General features: G+C 38.1%; 1 protein-coding gene across 9 annotated transcripts in view; it reads right to left on the reverse strand.

Moving 5' to 3' along the window:
* The window catches only part of PDE1A (phosphodiesterase 1A), a 206,735-nt gene that overhangs the window by 178,402 nt on the left and 8,585 nt on the right, over positions 1 to 19,748 (reverse strand). The window contains exon 1 of one of the 9 annotated variants that reach the window (XM_090144146.1): positions 16,869 to 16,948. The exons of the other annotated variants lie outside the window; for them this stretch is intronic. The gene's annotated coding sequence lies outside the window, so the exon portion shown is untranslated. Of the gene's footprint in view, positions 1 to 16,868; positions 16,949 to 19,748 lie in introns of those variants that run through there. 9 annotated transcript variants of the gene reach the window in all.

Below are 19,748 nucleotides of genomic sequence, written 5' to 3' on the forward strand. Positions count from 1 at the left end.
GGTCCTTCATTCTAAGTCTTTCTGGCCCAGAACCCACAAAGATATAGAGAAACGTGATATTCATGGATCATTCTTGTCAAAAGCTTTAAATGTAGTAGGCTAACAGAGACAGGTGGCCCCAACCACTCATTCAGTGCCTCAGCTCCTTTCTATACAGATACTGCCTTTTTTTTTTTTTTGGCACAAAAGAATGAGAAGCAAACAATGCACACAGGAACAGCCTACTTTTATTGTCCAGTAGCTGGCTCATGACTTAGGAAACACACATCACTGAAGATGTTTATTCAGCCTTCATTTCAAGCAATAAGGTTTCCCTAATTTGAATACACATAACAGCCTACTTCTAAAGTATCCAGAAGCACAGTGTCTAATTAAAGCACAGACTTGTGGAGCAAGAATTCTACAAGGTATGGGTTTTGTGCTCACACATTGATCCCGACATGCAAATCAATTATACTGTGTGGTGCCTTGCCTTCTTTAGGAAAGACTCACATTCAAGAATTTCAAAATCCATATGTAACTCTTGGGAATGGAGTATGAGAAGAAATACATATTTTTCAAGTGTAAGTTTTACAAATAAAGATTTACAGAAGCTGTCACATTTACGATTAATTTCTCTGACTAAAAATGTCAGATTAGTAAAAATCTTAACAATTCACTGATAGACATCACTTATTTGACAAAAGTGACACCTCTGGAAGAACATGGAACATCAGAAACTGCTGAAAGAATTGAAGTCTGAGTTTCTGACTGTTCTCCCCCAGAAGACAAGCCAACAATTACTGAATTTACCTCACTTTTAATTTAAGTTACGAGGAACTGAGTGGTTGCAAACTTCTTTAAAGTTCTTCTTTAAGTTTCTTCAAAGAGTGGAGTAGGTTTCACCACAGAATAGGTGCTATAAAACCTGACAGTGGGAGCCAAATTTTCTACTGTAGCTATCTGGAATGAGCATGTGCTGCTCAGATTAAATGCAGTCCTTGATACAGCCACAGAAGATATGTAAAGTTACAGAGGATCTAAGGTCTCCTAGTGTTGATAATGACTCATATCCTGTATTTTTCACATAAGACAGCAAGTTCCAGCTATTTTTGGTACAACCCATTAAAAATTTCTTTTCATGAAGAAAAAATGCTGTCAGCTGCCATTCAGAAGTTGAAGTAGGAGGCCAACTAGCATGCTACAGAAATTATCAGAGAAAAATACTATAATCACAAAAGAGCCAAATGTTTCCTCTTCAGCTCTTTGAGATAGCTGATGCCTAGTCATAAGCAGAATCTTTTTTCCTTAAGATTTTGCTCATACACAGATCAGCATAGGAAAAAAAAAAAAGGGGGGGGGGAGGAATGTGGTACCACTGATTTCCATCTATACCATTCTACGCTGTGTATCTCATGGACATATCAACTTCTCCCCACATACTGCCCCCAAAACACAAGATGGGAATGAACGTGCCTTCACTGCTGTTACACTGGACGGGGAAGGAGCAGCGTGTGCACATGCACGTCTCTGCTGCTGATTCATGCTCTACCCAACATCTTCCACACAAAAGGAGAGTACTCTTTAAAGGCAAAGCTATGGTTTAGGCTAGTTTTATTAAAGCTTTAACAGTCTGATCAAAGAATTATCTGTCTCATCAAAATATGAAACTAACATTTATAGTTCAAATCCTACTAAGTCAAAGCAGGTATATGCAAGATCTCTGCTGTCTGCTTTTTCCTCTGGTGTTGTGATCAGCCTTACGCTGCCCCTTTGGGTCACATCAGCGTAGGGGGAAGTTATGGTGAGACTTCAGTGTCCCAAATATTCACAGGGACGAACAGAATGGTGGAGAGATGATACGGGTGACAATGAGGTGATGTAGATGGCAATGGAGTCTCCTTTTTGCAAGATGGTTTCTTCTTCCTCAGTCTATAGGCCAGATGGGACTATTTTTATATTTTTTAACAAGTTTTTACACCTTTTTCATGATTAGTCTAAAAGTCTACCTTATATCCACATTCAACTGGATGTATTGCATTTCACATAAATCACAGCTACCTGTTCTTTTTTTTTTTTTACCCTTAAAAACAGTCTTGTCTGCTTTCAAGTCTGCATTTATTCTAAGTACCAGTAGTAGAGTTTTTGGCTCAGTCCCAGTACCATCTTGCACTGCAACTTTCAAAGTCTCTGTTAACATTCCATGCCTGGGCTGAAAGGGCTCCTTGCCCCCCACATGTAACAGATCTCACATATGTTTCAGACTGTGTTATTTTGCAGGCAAAAACAGTGCAGCTTGAGACACCTTACATCACACTTGCTGGTCATTAGGAATGAACTGAGGGCCAATCTGAGCATTCCACTGGTATCACCGTTTTCAAATCAGGGCTACAGACATCATGGCAATAGCAGATATCCCACCAACAGTGCTGGCAGATGAGAAAATACTTAAGTTCAAAATTATGCAGATTATCAAATGCACCTGCTGGGTTTGACAGTGAGGTTTATGTATTTACTTCAGTAACCAGTAACACAGGAAGATACAAGTACAGACATTTCCATTGGAGCCAAGACAAGCGCAGCGTGCAAGGCTTGCACAGACACAACTAAATGAACAACCATGACTCATTCTACAGTCACACAACATACTTCACAGTATTAAGGTTACGTATGAAGAGCCTCAAGAATTTGGCATGGCTAGCTTCCAGAAGGAGATATTCATTTGTGGTATGGCAGAAACCCTGAAATAACAATGCTATTTGTCAGACTGGCACCAGACTTTGACAAAGGACTACAACGTTGTCTTTGTCTCCTGAAAATCAGATGCCCGTATCTGACTGCTGCCATATGCAGAGGATTTGTGAGATTGCTAAAAGCCTGTGATCATTCCCTCAGAATGATCAAGGCTTACACAGCCTGTCACCACTATCAGGATCCCTTACTAATAATTTGGCCACACTTCAAGCATATCCTACAGCAGTCTACCCAAGCATGCATCTAATACTTGCCAAAGTGAACAAGGAGGCTAGCTACTGTCCCCTTCACACACAGCTTCAGCAGAGCTTTCAGTTCCCTTACTCAGAGTCTGAAATCAAAGTAACTGTGTCACTCTTCAACAGCACACCAAAAACAAGCAGGTGGTGGGTTTGTGGACTGTGAGCCATGTAGGCAACTGCTAACTAAGACTTATACACTATCCCAGGTACTCTCTGTGCCAAACATCCAAGCCAGGTACTCCAAAGGGCACTCCCCAAAAAGACTTTTTTTTTTCTTTTTCCAGTTTCTAGTAAGTAACAAAGAAAAACGTACATTGAAATTGCCTGAAATCTTCTAAAATCAAATCTCGAAGCTTTCTTAGCAAATCCAGAAAGAAATTAGAAAGGAATGGAAGTCTTTTTATCAAGATGTATACAGAATCAGCAGTTAGGTAAAGAATCAGAAGAAAAGTTCATTCCCTCTAGTGTATATAATTTTTTAAGTGTTTTTAAACTCTTCAGCACATATTTGATGGTCCATAAGGTCTTTTCCAACCAGGCAATTCTACGATTCTATGATTCTATATACTGTTAGGTTCAGACTAGAGAAACTCTTAATGGGTCTTGATGGTGATCAAGAAGCTGACTCTTGAAATGACAGCTAATTTTCTGAGGGACATGGCAAACACTCTTACAGAAACAATACTGAGCTATGCTTCTCACAGATATAACAGTTGCAACTTATATTTCAGCACTCAAGCTACTGTAAAGTGCTGCTACTTGACTCTGCGTTTTACAAAGGAGGCATATATATATTGCAGATAATCTAACTTCCCCAACAGTTTTATTGTGTATATATAGTGCCTCTACCTGGTGGGTATTTCCTATAAATTTTCTATGAAATAGGAAAAAAGTCAGCTACACAAGAATTGAGCTGTAACAACTTAAAAATAAAAGCAGTTATTGCTGTTTAATTTCAGTTGTGAACCAACAATTCAGTTTATTAAAAATATTAAAAGAAATTTCTAGGTAAAAGTGCTGGCTTTTCCCTGTGCAAGTCGAATATTAAATTTTAATTGATTCCTTGTTTTTTCAGTTATAATTTGATAGATTTATTATATCCAGATGCTATACACTGTTCATATTTCACTACAGATACAACAGAGCTCCCAGCTGTACTATTTAGTTGACTTCAAAGTATTCCGTGATTGCTGAGGGATGGTTTATGAAATCAAAATAGTCCTTTAAAAATATCACTAGGCAGTAAATTTTACAAGCACTGAGCTTCAGTCGTGTAGGAAATCAGGTGCTAGGAGACTTGAGAATAACACTGATCTCTCCAGAGTAATGTTCTGCCACCATCATTCCCATTGGAGTCAACAGAAACGGAATGAAAATCAATAGCAGGGCATTAACCTGTGATTAAATTCCTTGGAGATGATGTATATAGTGAAAAAACACCCTTTAGGATCAGTATAAGTACAATCCAGTATAAGAACTACCATCTTCTTGCTGCAAAAATACTTGCACAGTCACAGAACAGTTGAGGCTGGAAGGGACTCTTGAGACCATCCATCAGCCCCCCACAAGGTGGACAGGAGATGTCACCACTTTGTTATGAGGCCCAAAGGACAGCTACTTCATGAGCATAAAGCATATGCATTGCTTTTATCTATAAAGACATGCAGATCAAAACTGCAAATGACAGGACAAAGTAGAAAATGACAACAGGTAACAAAGGGTTCGCTTTTTTGGCTCAAAACTAAGATTATCCATGTCAAAAGCAGCAGTGAATGAGTGAAGGAAAAGGCAACTGCACTACTGAATAGAAAAAAATTTCTCTCTTGTCAAAGGGGGTGGAAGTCAATTATCAGGTCCATTTATGCAAGCATTCCTATTTCTGTTACTGCATGAGATTCTCATGGAGTTCAGATGGAAAGTTTTCCTAAACCTGGATTCCTGAAGTCCCATTGTGGAGAAGAATTGACCAACAAGAGAGCCAAATAAAAATGAAGTTGGAATACATACACCTTCCAATTAGAGTAATTCAGGTCAAAAAGAGGTCTTTCGTCCCACTTCCCGCTCAAAGCAGGGTCAGCTATGAGGTCAGATTGCTCAGGGCTGTCACCAGCTCAATTTTGTAAAAATTAAATCTGCAAGTGGTTCCTCTGAGGTGCACATATATCAGCACAGAGCCTGGAAAACTGCCAGAGTGTTCCTGATTTACAGTCTACTGCTGAACTGGAAAAATATGTTGAAACTGCCAGCACTGAGGTCAACAGAACACTTGAGATTCAAGATGCTTCTGAATTACTATGAAACTTCCTGGATCGTGGTTACAGAATAAGAATACGAGACAATGAATCCCAATCAATTTGTGCACAATGCTGGAACCCATATCACTGTGAGATGGATTTGAAATACTGGTTCTGTGCTTTAAAGAATCCCAGCCTGTGTCATAGCAAGAAACTTTATTACAGCAACAAAGCAATTTATATAGCTTAGACTTAAAGGCAGTTTCTAGCTCCAAACAGCTGTGTAGACTGGCCCATGGGGGCTATTTAGCCTATTGCTCTCCTGCCCCACCAACATCAATCAGACTAATGCCACTAAAGTAAAACTTTTCTTTGTCGTGTGTTTGGCCAAAGCACACTTAGCACAAGAGCAAAATAAGGTGCAAAGTAGGAATGGGACAGAGATATTTCGCTTTGCTTCTGGCCAGATCATTCTGGAAATGTAAAACAAAATGGTTGCACAACATCTGCAAATCCTACCACACCCCCATATCCTACCAAAGAGCAATTGCAACAGCTTCACATTTGGAAAACAGTAACAAGTCAAGAAGCATTCAGTCAAGATCTTCCAGAAACTTCCAAGGTTTACAATAGTCCCAACATGAAAAATTAGATAGCATCTCAGTGTTTGCAGAATCACTAAGGAAGAAAAATAAGTGATAAAACTGTTTCAACAACAACAAAAATAATTTATAACAAAAAGCACACCCCAGAAATCACTGCATTTTTTCCAGATGATGTGTCTTCTATCTCAATTTACCCAAGGTATTATATCACTCCTATAATTCTAACACTAAGAATTGGAACACAGTGGCGAGCGCATGGTTTGCTTAAACTTCTGTATTTGTTTGTTCTTTATTCAGTGCACCTAATGAAGGCTAGCATTTGCAGCTCAGAGTTGCCAACCCCCAAATGACACAGCCAGGAGACAAGGACTTTGGTTGGCAGTTGCAGAACACACGTCACAACCAGCAGTGCCAAGATCAAGGAATTCAAGAATGGTTCATAGGAAGGAAGCAACACTGCCTCATCACCCCAAGGCGCTCTGAAGACACGGGAAAGCAGAATCTGTTTTATCAGATTCAGGTCCCTCTGTGCTGTGCCAACATGCAGGTGCTGCTGGTCACACAAAGCTGCAGCTGACAAACAGTTCCCATGTGGAGATTCATCATCCCTGCTCTAAACCCTCATAAAGAAAACCATGTGTCTTGGTAAACAGATAATTAAAACAGTAAGTTCTTTATATAAATGCCTAATATTTTAGCAAGAAATTTCTTTCACTCTCAACAGTGCTCTGTGTTAGAACATTTCTAACAACACATTTTGAAATTCAAGGGTTTTTGTTGCTGTTCTACGCTGGAACAAAACTAAAACTATTTCAGTGCTATTTGAAATGAGTGTTTGAGCCAGGACCCTGGCATTTGGAAAAAGCATCTTCAGGGTAAAATTACCTATCTAACAGAGCATCGTAAAAGCAGTCTGAATCAGAGGGAACAGAATTTGAACTCAAGCCTTCATGCATCACGGTCATCTACTACAGCTTTATTTCAGCTGAGCAGCTGCTATCTGCATTTACCCAAACATATTTTCTTGCATGTCTGTCATCTGCTACTAATCTACTGATCTCTGGAGTTAATCACAGAATGGCTCGGGTTGGAAGGGACCTCAAGGATCATGAATCTCCAACTCCCCTGACACATGCAGGGCCACCAACCTCCACATTTGATACTAGACCAGGCTGCCCAGGGCCCCATCCAACCTGGTCTTGAACACCTCCAGGGACAGGGCATCATTTAACATTTTGAACACAATCTTACCATGTGATGTCAGGTCTCTGTTGATACTGATGTACTTTAGACACATTTATTATCCATTTTACTACACCCTTTCTATACTTAGCTGCTTTTAGAGTGATTTCTGTTCTTAAATATACTGCAACTTAGTTCTGAATTGAGTTTTCATGTAAGAACTTTATCTTCCCATTTCACGTGCAGTGAGACTGCAAAAAAAAAATTATAATGGCCAACTCTAAAACTAGCAATGCATTTATTGCTTCTTTCCAACAAACAGTGCTGACAATACTATGCACAGCTTCTTGGCTCATTTGGTAACTGCAGCCCAGTATTCACCTCCTACAACAGGTACTAAGGATGTGTCTGCGCTACCTGGAGATTTTAAGGAGTAAATTCTGCTACTGTAAGGCTGTGTAAAGTGTAAGGCTGCAGAATTTCTTCTAAAAAGCTGTACCTCTGTGCTCACAAGAAAACGTGCAAGTGCAAACCCAATTGCTCAGAGCTTACAACTAATATTAATAGGGCAGCAGGAAAAAGTATATGTCTTAAGCTAAGTACTTCTGCTAACTCTCTGTTCAACTAACTTCTCAAACCCTTGAGATATCTTAAATAACTTTTATAATTACTCTCATTAGGCATCATGCAAGTAGGCAAAGGAAGGAGAACAACGAACAACTCATGAGTGCACTGCAGCTCATTTGATATCAAAATACCCTCCCATCAAAACACTTTTTTTTTTTTATCATCACCCACAAACACACTAAAATTTAAGAAAGAGTTTTTAAAAAAATCACTAAATATTTCTTGCAAAACATGCCATAAGCTTTCTCTTCAAAGGCATGAAGCAGGAAGGGCACTTTTGTAGTAGCACCTTGAAATCCATGACTAACAGAAGGTAAAAGTGAATGTTTTGTGAAGTCTGAGAATATGCCATGCAAACGACCTTTTCTTTTTTCCAAGGAGTGAAGCTGTAAAAACACTTGAACTGTATAAGTTTTGGCAGTGATCGCCTATTAAGTTCCTGAATTTAATCACCAACAAGATGTTTCTCATATTTTCTTTTGTTGCACTGGTGTTTCATTATTTGCTTTTTCTAGTACAAAAGTTCTCCAATTCTAATGAAAAAATTCAGAACTTAGACTTCTAAAATGTCTTTCTTCCTTCTCCTTCCCCTTAAAAATATACAAAGCTCACATTAATCCCAAAGCTAGAAAACTGATAATATCTAATAAAGAGAGTATAAAGCAAGAAGATGGGAGAAATACATCCAGAAATAAAACAATCTAAAATTCACTTCCAACCAGGTTCCAAGTGTTTGGATTTTATCCCACACCTTTTGATTGTGTCTAACTGTTGATACACCCAAAAACGAGAACAGAAACAGCATCTAGCAATAGCTGTTATCAATGAATAATGCCTATTTCACATAGGCTGGTGATGAATCATGTAGTTCATAAAAATGTTGTTACAAATATGGGATAAGGATTTCTTGCTTAAAAGGATTATCATAATCTACACAAATTACTGCATTACAAACACTGCCCGAAAACAAGAGTATCTGAGGCTCCTAAGGTCAGATTGAGGCCCTATTATTCTGCTCACCAAAACATAATAAATAAAATCTCTTGCTCTCTAAAAAAGGAAAAATATATACCCCTGAGCAAGTTCGTGTTATAAGAATAGATACATAAATTGAATGAATTATAGATTTGGCAAGGAATCAGGAAGTCTTATGAGGATTTCCAAGCAACAATAAATTGCTGGTTAAAAAAGAAAGCAAGTCACATACTTGTATCACTTACATGTTTTGATTGAACAAAGATAGTAAATACTTCCATTACTGTAGCATTTGCTTCTTTTTCAGCATTTTTTTTTTTTTTTAACTTGGAATTCAATTCTGCCTACATTCTGTCCCTTAAGGATGAAGGCTCCCCTAAAACATTCTAACCTTTTCACTTACAAAAAAATTAAGCTCTAAGAACAAATATTAACTTGATAAATTATTTCTTGAGCGTACACTGAGAAAATGCCCTTGACTTTAGCAACAAAAATAAACCTTGCAGCTTCCATTTCCCCTATGAAAGCAGCAGCCCATGAAGGAGTAAGCAGCTCTGCCTGCCTACTGCAAGTGAGCACCTGCAAGCAGACACTCACCACAGAGCAGTGGGCACTTGAAAACTCATTGCCACGGAAGGCAGCAGTTCTTCACTCCCAGACCTGCTCTATCACACATCTGGCCACATGTTTGTGAGAGCAGATGCAGCACTTCTCTGAAGATATGTTCAGGAGGTTGGCAGGTAACACTCTGCATGCTGGTGACTAATATTGACTAATAAACCAGTCTGCTCTAAAACATGCCTCTTGCATGGACCTGTCTGTCACCCTTAAAGGTTATTGCTACGTTGCCAAGGAAATCATGAAGCTGGGGTAAAATGCTGAATGAAGGGGCAGCTGCAGCAAGAATCTCTACTGGCAGATGGGCTGAGAGCCCTGACTTGAATATGTAAGCTAGTTTAATGCTATGGAAGGTAATTTGCATTATTGAGGATGGTAAGGAGCCATCTATTAAAGGGACACTTTGAAAAGAAAACCTAAGGTCTAATGCAGGAAATCTGTCTAGGTCACAGCAAGCAGTGATTTAACTATTGATGTAAACAAAAAAATAGTATATACAGCAACACAAAACTCCAAACACTAACATTGCTAATAGCAGTGCTTACCTCTCTTGGAAACCAGCTTTCTCTTTTTCTCTCATTTAAAGCTTCATTGCCATCACCATATTAATGCCTAATTGCTGTTGTAGACATAGGGAAAAATGCCTGTACACACAAAACCCATCTTTCCCTCGCACAGCAGCAACAGCAGACATTTACTTCTAGGAAAGGAAGGAGCTTTCAGCTGCTGTGCTTTCCCATGCATCAGCTGTACAGTCATATATAATGCACCCCATGGGGAAAGCAGAGCAATGAAAGCAGAAAAGGTGAAAGGCACTTCCAATGCTTTGAAGGACCCTAGAGATAAGTGGTTGCAGTCACATAAGTGCAACTGCTTTAGCTGATTTATTTTTTAATGCCAGCCAGCTAAGAATGTCCTTCAATGGATCACGTGAATCTGACCTAATACCACACTGCTACATAAAAGGGCAAATTCCTTCCCAGTACTCCTGAGTATTATTGCTGTTTCCCTTGTATTAGTGCAAGCACTGTTGTGGCTAAATCATAAGCTTCTCAGAAAACTGATTTGTCTGGAACTAGACCAGCAAAAGCCATAAAACTGATTCATTTTCAATCAGAATGCTTCTTTGCTCCAGCAGACTGCATGCTCCATTGGCAGCAGCCCAAAGGATGGGGCAAAACACACTGCAGAGGGTGGATGGGAAAGCAGGATCCCTCCTTTCAGTAGAAGCTCGACTTAAAAACAACACAGCCAGAGACATGGTATTACTTAAGCTATCTGAATGGAAATTCTATCCATGGGTGGTACATCTTCCATTAAGATGTACTGAAAAATGCCAGCATTAACTAGAATTACACAAACTCAGTTCCATAATGTGCCTTTGGCAGTGGTGGAGTGCTTAAGATCTTCTTTCAGCATGTACATTTCCTTGAAGAGAAAAGTAATACTGTTCTTTTCATTCTAAAGATGAAACTTGGGATAAGTGGTGCACACTCATAAAATCAAGATCCTGCTTTGAAGACCAAAATAGCAGCTCAGCAGTCAGCTCTCCAAATGTGAAAGCAATGGCTGGGTGTGCTACTGAATGAATCAGAGGTGGGGTGTGAATAAATCAGTGTAAAAACCTCAGCACGTAAAGCAGAGAAACTAAAGGATCTACAGTTTGAACTGTTAATTTCATTGTCTTTCCAACATGCTTCCATGCCAATCTTTAATGTCACTTTCAGGCTTCACAATTGCTGAGGGCTCTTCAGGGAAATTAACCATATCTGAGCTTCTTTAACTTCACAGAATGTGAAAAGAAAGTATAATCAAGGCTTTTAAATTTCTTCAATAATCAAAAAAGTACAATTCTATTTATTCAATGTTTCTTCTGTAGTCACATCTTTATGGTTACCCACAAATGTTACCACAATGATTTATCATGCAGAAGTGGTTATGCTAATCTGTATCTATTTCTACCATAAGAGGGTGGGGGTGAGGGAACTTATGCCTTTCAACAAGAAACTTTAATGTGGAAAAATAAAATTTATTTTAAAATGTCATTCCTATGACATTTTTGCCTTTTTTGGAAAGCATGGCTTGTTTAAAGACACGAGCACTTAGGAGCCCACAGTTCCCCAAGGAAATTGAAATGTGAGTCTGATTACTCAAAGTTGCAAAAAGCACAAAAACCTCAAGCATTGAAATCAAACCTTCTGTTTAATTATCGTTGACTAAAAACTTTAGGATCTTTATTCCTCAAACATTTTCCCTTTCTAAATAACATCCTACCAGCTAGACTTTCCATGAAATAAAACTTACCTTCCATTACTGGCTTTGCAAAAGCCACAGTGAAGAAGTTTTCTCCAATCTCGTAGCTGATATGGATTCTCAGTTCTTGCTAATGAAAGTATTTTATCAAATCCCACAAAGCCTGTGATTACAACAACTCCATGTGCTTCATAGTAATTGAACACAATTTCGGGAGGCATTCAACTGTGCATAATGACTTAATTAAATCTTTCCAACACTTGATATAATAGATATTCATAACGTTGAATTTTGATCCCAGAATTTCCTAGATTTCACCTCCGTGCTTTGAATAGAGGTTGAGTCACATGCTCAGTATTAGACACAAGAAAACAGGAAGAGTTACTTGTATGAACACGTGACTATGTCTAAAACAATACAAAACTATGTCTAAAATGATACAAAAGTCATACACAGACTACTGAGCTCAACAATATTCATGTCATATAAAACTGCTGCAATGCAACTACTTGTAGACACAAACTGGTATCTTTAAGGAAATGCATGCATTTGAAACTATTGGATATCTGCACCTCTGTTCTCTCTCACTGTGTAACTATCAATGGCTTTTACTTACAGCTAGAAGCAACACCAAGGCAACCCCCTCAGCACTCAACTGTGCCAAGGACTGACAGGTAGCAGCATTCCTCTGATCTACATATTCATCCCAGATGATGAAACTCTATTGACATTCTGTTCTCTAGCATGAAGAGTTACAGTTTTCTGCCTTCTCCCATCTGTATCCACATGGATTTTCTCCTTATTTTTCCTCACTCATTCTAATCCAAGAGTAACAGTTCACAAATACAAGTTTATCATAGCCTCACTCTACACCATAGTGGAGCATCGTGCCACTGTCACTTTCTTCAGATTACAGTGGAGGGAGAGGGGGAAAACTTTGGAAACCTACATATAGCCTATGCATTAATGCTTTTATGATGCTGTTGCTTTTTGTCTTTTGTGATACAATACTATGTGTGGTACACAAAATGGAAGGGGCAGAAGCAGACTGATCTTGCCCTATTAAGAATGAAATAGCAAAACATTAATGCCTCTAAATCCATAACTGCATTACGCAGATTAAAAAATATTTTTGAAATCCTAATAAAATGATAAAGACATTAACATTGCTTCACATAACTAAAAAAAAAGAGTAAACAATTCCTGTCACCTGAAATATTTAATGGACCACTTCTCTCTCCTTAAATAACCACTTTCTACTATTCTCTACTGTATTACTCCGCTAACATTATCTTGCATGGGATTTCTGCATGTACAGAAACAAGTAATCACATGTTACTGTGGTCACTCTTGCTAAAAAAAACATGTGCACACCACTGTAACAGGTACAGCAATACCTATAATCATCAAATAATACTTAGGAAGAAATGTCAGTTAAAAATGGCAGGAAAAGTGAAACTATACTTATTAAATAGGATTTCCTTCAAAAAAAAGTATCAATAATGCTACATAAAGCTGAGAATGTGGAAAATTATATTATCCTCCATACACACGTACACGTAAGTATATATATATATATTCCATATTTTTAAAGCCAGTTGCCTTTCACAGTTTATATGGGCTTCTCTCATCTACTACGAAGGTGAATAAGAAGGATTGAGATTCCTTCTATTCATCATCTTTAGAATGGTGAAAGCAAGGCAAATATCAAGCCAAGAATAAGTTATCCACGTTAACGTGTACTCACTAGATAACGCTGTAGGGTTTATAGAAAGCCCTCTGTCCATTCCTGGACATGCATTAGCTTAACCTGTGACATATTTGAAAGATCAGCCTCTATCAATATGCAGAGGTTCCTTTGTAAAAAAAAATAAAACTTGATGTCAGAACAAGCTTTCCCTTGCTGTGACACATTCTGTATTTTCTAAACAAATGCATAATGCATTTAATCAAGTAACCCTAGATCATACAGTTAATCAGTGTGGAATATGATTTATCAGTACCCATTTGCAGTTTCATTTGCAAAAATAATTAATTAGCTTGTGGAATTATATGAAGAAAAAAATATGTTGTTATCAGTCAGAAAATAAAGCTAGACATGCTCTCACTCATCTTTGGGTATACAAGATTCTGAAAAATTTCCTCCAATCATATTCACATGTATCATGAAATTTTCTGAAGTGAAAAATATATGCTCAAATCAAAAAATATCAGATCAGAAGAATTTATTTAGGTTTATAATCAATCTGAATTTTTGTTCCAGAGGTATGTGCTAGAAAATAAATGGCTACATAAAATGCACGCAGCAAAGAAAGATTTAGGAAAGAAAAATGTCCAGTACATTTTGATTGCATGAGTAGATAGGGAGTATTTCCTACAACTGACAAAGGAGTATTTATCTGGGACTTGAGACATAAGGCAAGCAATATAAAATAAGGCATGTTACAGAAACTTAGATTTAGTTCATCAGTGTTTAAAAAAAAAAAACACATTTTGTAAGCTTTAGATAAGATCCTGTAAAAGACTTTTTTAGGGTTAAGATTTCACACAGAGGGGGAAAAGCAGCCCATAGGTGACATTAACAATAAGCAAATAAACAAAGTACACACCTGCTTGATCACAGATAGACTGTGAAAATATCTGTATTTGCAGCAGCCTTTGAAATGCAGTCCTGGACAATTTGTTTTAGAAATATTTCATCAATTAGATTAAACAAAATACTTTAGCAAATTCTGTGAATCAGCTAGAAGACAGGCACTGGAATGAGGCTCGTCATCTGTTTACCAGATCTCTCGTGTACACTGGCCAGCACATTTCTCTCATTTAAACAGAGCCCAATCTCAAGAAGTTGCTGTTTACTCCCAGCAGTAAAATATCCCTGAGTGTCCAGCCAACTAAATTCTAACCCACATAAACTTTCTTGTTACTACAAGGGGCAACGCAGGTTCCTGTAACTGCTCAAAGACAAATGTCATTAGCTTATTATTTCTCTCACCACACACTGAGGCCAAGATAGCTAACAATCATACTAAGTTCTACCAAGAGATCCCTTATTGAGGCAACCTCTCCACCATTCCGCATGTTTTACGCATCAGTGGGAGGGAATACAAACAAAACATGCTTCAGAATAACCGTAAATATATAAAAAATGCTGAGTTATGAGTTTTCCTCTTCTTGTAAGGATAAACTCAGAAGTACATGGAACAAACTAATAAATACATTTTAAACAACTACAGAAAGCTAGAATTATGCAGGTCTCTCCAAAAGTAATGCCTCCCTTTTATTTCCATGGAAACTACAACAGATATAACGAGTACAATAACACTACTGGATAGATCAAATTGTCAGCTGCAAAACACTGTTTTTCAATGTAATCACCACGATGTATTTGTCTTTGCTTTCTCTAGTGGGAAGAGCAGTTAGGCTATATGAACTTCTAATGATGGAATTATCAGTCTTTCAGATAAGTAAGCATTTTTTCTATGAAATTATGTTTTTAGAAGATTTTCATAGCTGCTTAACCTCAGTTCCTTGCTACTTGCAAGACTTGATTTCTATTAGAGGTTCTTCCTCTCGCTCACATGCAGAAATCTTTACCTCCAGCTCCTGAGAAAGCTCTGAGATCTACTGACCTATCTCCAAAGCTGAACTTCAGAACTTACTGAAATAGGAAAAGAATAGTCTTCTACCAGTCCCTGAATATACCATACATCAGTTCCAGTCAACCGGCACCTGCAGAACAGCTAGAATTCAGAACACTACTTTCTCCACATAGCAAGATCCTGCCACCAAAACCACTCCTTTGTAAAACAGTTCTGTTTAGGCTCACTACACTCCACATGTAACAGGAAAAGCTATCTGGACAATACAATCCTGGAAATTCTACAGCTGAATCCCCGATTGCAACAGGCAAATGGAGGCTGAGGTTGGACAGGGAACTGACAAACAGAAACTGGGGTTCACCAGCCTCTGTGAGGCAAGCTAGCATATTGTTCTGCAATTGACAAAGGCAATTGGTAAGCAGTAATTAGTCACAAAAGATTGTTGACATGCAATAGTTTGTTAGGCCTCAAGAAGCCAGCCAACTTGGGACTAAAAACTCAGTATCACTGTAGCAGCTGAAGAATTTAAAAAACCATCCAGTCTCTGGATGCTTATGGCTGTCCTTAAGACAGGACATCATGCCTTCTCAGTCTGCTGTCCAAGTACTCGTACACCCCCAGCTCAGTTTAGTATGATAGAAAAGTTGCTTCAAGGAAGAACTATATAATTGCTGTTCAAACTGAATCAACTTTAATAGCTAAGAAATTATTTCAGGAAAAGAGGAAGGCTGATAACCTCTGTAAGGGCAGGTGAACCAAGAACAGGACATGCATCTAGTCCCGAGTTTGGGTTTTGGTTCTTGCTTTTTTTTTTCTTTTTTTCTTTTTCTTAATGGTATACATAAAAATAAGTTTACTTCAGCATTAATCTTCGGAGTACCATATTATATGGGCAGTATTAAAATGGGAATAAAGATACCCTTGTGCTTCAGAAGCATGTTGTGAAAAATCAGCTGGTTGATATTTACAAGCTTGTTATACATCCATGCTGAGCACCGTAAGGGTTTATAAAGTTAACAACTTGTGTTCATTCTGCAATAAGAACAGAGCAGGAAACAAAGCACCAGCTATCCTTCAAACCACGACAAAAGAAATACAAAGAATAGCTTTGCACTAAACATACATACTGCTAATTCATCTATTTCAACATGGAAGAACACATACACACAAGGAACCGTAACAGCTGCCAATTGAAAAAAGCACAAGCAGCTGTGATTTCTTACTATTTTAAGTACTTCCTATTAATCTTAGCAAAGCTATTCCAGTCAAGTTCTCTGTGATTAAGAAGGCACCTTGGTAATAATCTGTACTAAACTGCAACCATAGTTCACAGTGACATATGTTATATACACTGAGGTAAGATGTTTGGGTTAGTATTTTCTGAATATTCTTTTAAGTTTGCAGAGTCTAAGAGCAGAGTGAGTAACAGATGGATGGAGAGAGTGTGTCCTGACAAATTACATACATTTATGTTCCTATTTAAATTGTAAATACCACGCTGGTACAAGTTACCCTGTGAATAACCTGCAGAACACACTTACATAATCTGCTAATGTGAAGCATTGAAGAAATGTTCACTGCTAGTTAGGAGCCTGGCAGAACGATTTGAATGCAAGTAAAAAGCAGCTAATACTAAATACTGAGTTTCTAAACAGATTTTTAATGGATTTGGTTTTTACCATCATACAGTCAACAAATGCACAGTTGGAAAAGTACCGTGGTTAGGACGGTATTTTACAGGTGTTATAGATGGAAAGATTATCATGGTGGAAAAGAGACAATCAAATAAATGCTTACCCATATCCAAGGATCTAGGCTCACAGTGAAAAACTCCAAAAAAGGAGGGATCTCCAGAAAAAGAACCTTCCCCAGTGGCAGTCAGCCCTTAAATGGGGGGTCTAAGAGAGGTGCAGCCAGGCTCCACCCCTTCCGGTCGCACAGCTCAATTGCCTTCACCTGTGCTCCCAGGGCTGTCCTTGCTCAGGTGATCAATCAGTGGTTCAGGCCATGACTCAACAGTTCCCATACAATCATAATAAACCAAGAAACTAACATAAAATCCAATCTGGAGATCAAATGTCTTGAATACTAAAGCCCTTGCAAATTGATACATGAAATATGAATCTGTCACTCAGAATTAATTCTCCATTTTAGTATTTTATCAGAACAGTTTTTCCCCACTGTTCTCTATTAATATAAATTTTGGAAACATTGCATGTCCAAACGTGGGTATCCAGAGCAATGCATACAAGGCCAGGCAGCTGAAACTAATGTGTGCTTCTAACTCTGACCCAGACTTTCACTCTCACTTTGGGTGAGACCAAAACTGGGAACACTTCCTGTCTTCTGGATGTAAGTACACACCGTGACAGCTCAGTAGGAGGCGGCTGGGTGGGCACCACCACCTGCACATCCTCTCCCCTCACTCAGGAAACATCTTGTGATGGAAACCCATTCACATAGGGTAGTAAGGACATCATTCAGCGTAGGTACAACCTTCAGCAACCTGTCTTAGAAGACAAGCACCTCTCTAAGTTCTAAATCCTATTTATCTAGTGAGGAAGAAATGAAATCTGTGGGCTAAAATTCAATTATCACTATAGCCATGAACTCTAAGGTGCCACAGTGCTACACATTTCTGTTGCCAGTTGACAATGGATGCACAGCTAGATAGTTAAAACACATGGCTTAAAAAAAAAAAAAAAAAAAAAAACTATCACTGCATCACACATATTTTACGTACTTACTGATATGCAGTGGGAAGTTGAATGCTTTCACAACCAAAAATAGAATACTTTTTCTGCCCATCTCAAAAAAGTCATACTTCCACACTGCCAGCACAAGTAGAATGCCCCGAACACACAAACACAAACCCTTCCTGCTGCACTCACAGGAGCTGAGACCCTTCTTCTCCCTTTGAAAGAGAAGGGCCATAAACTGTCTTGTTATGTAAGGATAAGATTGTGTATAAGATCATCCATCCTCCCCAGGGTTCAAAAATTGAGATAATATTGAGATGAAAAAGAATTTATGAATGGAAAAATTTCTAAAGTTGTTTGTAAATAAATGTTCTACAGTACCATGATATTTTCTTTCACATCTAAGAGGCAGAGGAGATTTTACACTAAGTTTCTCATTGTAGAAGTCTTTTCATTATCTTTGTAAAGGTATTTCTCCCCATGCAGAAAACTGTGAGGTGGGCTCCCTCTTGTGTTCATCTCCTATACCAACTTGGAATTAAAAAAAGATGGCATAGATCAGTTAAATGTCCCAAAATCCCAGCCAGTGTCTCCCTCAAAAAAAAAGTTCAGACAGCGCAATTGAGAAAGTTTTATATTACTAGTTAAATGAGTTTATGAATTTGTACAGATCAATTACATTCTTAATGCAAAGCAAAGTGTTCTTCCACGTATCGACCAGATGATCCAAATAAACATTGAGATATTTCCAAATCCTGAAGCTAAGTGTAGAACTGGAATCCTCCAATTGTATAAAAATTTCATTTAACTTCAAATTGGATGTTTGTATAAAAGCATCCCTTTTCTCTTGAGCATGGTTAAAGGGTTTTTTATTGGGTTTTTTTGTCTGTTTTGTTTTGTTTTTTAAGTAATTCCAGTACACCTTACAGCAACTTTGAGTTTGAACTTATTTCATTCATGTCAGTGGATATTTCTCAATCAATAAGAACATGCCTTTAGATTATTAGCTCAAGAGTAATTAAAGAAGGGCATACCGAGTGTGGGTGGACAACTTTTGCCATCATCTACTGAAAGTTGCATTTTAGCTCAGGCCATCTATTCTTTTCTTCCACTCAGAAGACAGCGAGTAGAGAGGTGATGGTGAGCAACAGAGTGAGGCTGGGCTGTGTATTCCCCCAGCAGATGCACCAGGGCAGTAGGGCTGAATCAGCACAGTGAGCTGAATCAGGAAAAGGGCTGCAGTCATTCTTTTTCCTTCTAAAACAAAAAGGAAGCAGATCTGAATCTCAAGATATGCTCCATGACATAATTCTGTGAGATGCACATATATAGTATGTCTTTTTCTATCTACTACAACCTGCAGTGGTGAATCATATGGAAGAGAAACACATCAATTTTACACCAAGATGCTGATTCATTTCATTTACTATAAACAACCAGTAAAACAAAAGAAAAACAATCAGGGAAAAAAGGAATCCAATTTATAAAATGTAAGTGTAAATCTGACAACTCCCCAGTCTTGTGTTTTACGTTGCTTTGTTTCCCACTCATTGGGAAAGAAAACACAGCACGTCACCTTCAGACAAACACATTACATTGAAGGTGTGATATCCTCTTTTAGACTGACAAAGTTATTACTGCCTCATAAACTTGAGGATTAGAATTATGTAGTTAACATAGCCATGCATAAATAAATTACAACTCAAAATAAACTTGTGGATTAACATCTGTCTTTGACAGAGAGAGAAATGTTTCCTTTATTTCCCAATGCGAGGGTTCATTGTTTTGCTCAACACCTCCAGATTCAAACCTCCTGCTTTATTTATAAAGTACATGACTAGAGTAAGAAATCTATTAGTTTTCCTCAGAACAGTTTTTACAAGTTTTTGCTGCAGATGACCAGTTAGCTCACTTCTCATTTGCCTTTGCCACAAACCAAATGCGTCACCAGGCCAGATCCTGCAGCCATCCTCTGCAG

This window comes from Phasianus colchicus, chromosome 7 (assembly GCF_987193195.1).
Source record: "Phasianus colchicus chromosome 7, bPhaCol1.hap1.1, whole genome shotgun sequence".
Taxonomy (NCBI): domain Eukaryota; kingdom Metazoa; phylum Chordata; class Aves; order Galliformes; family Phasianidae; genus Phasianus; species Phasianus colchicus.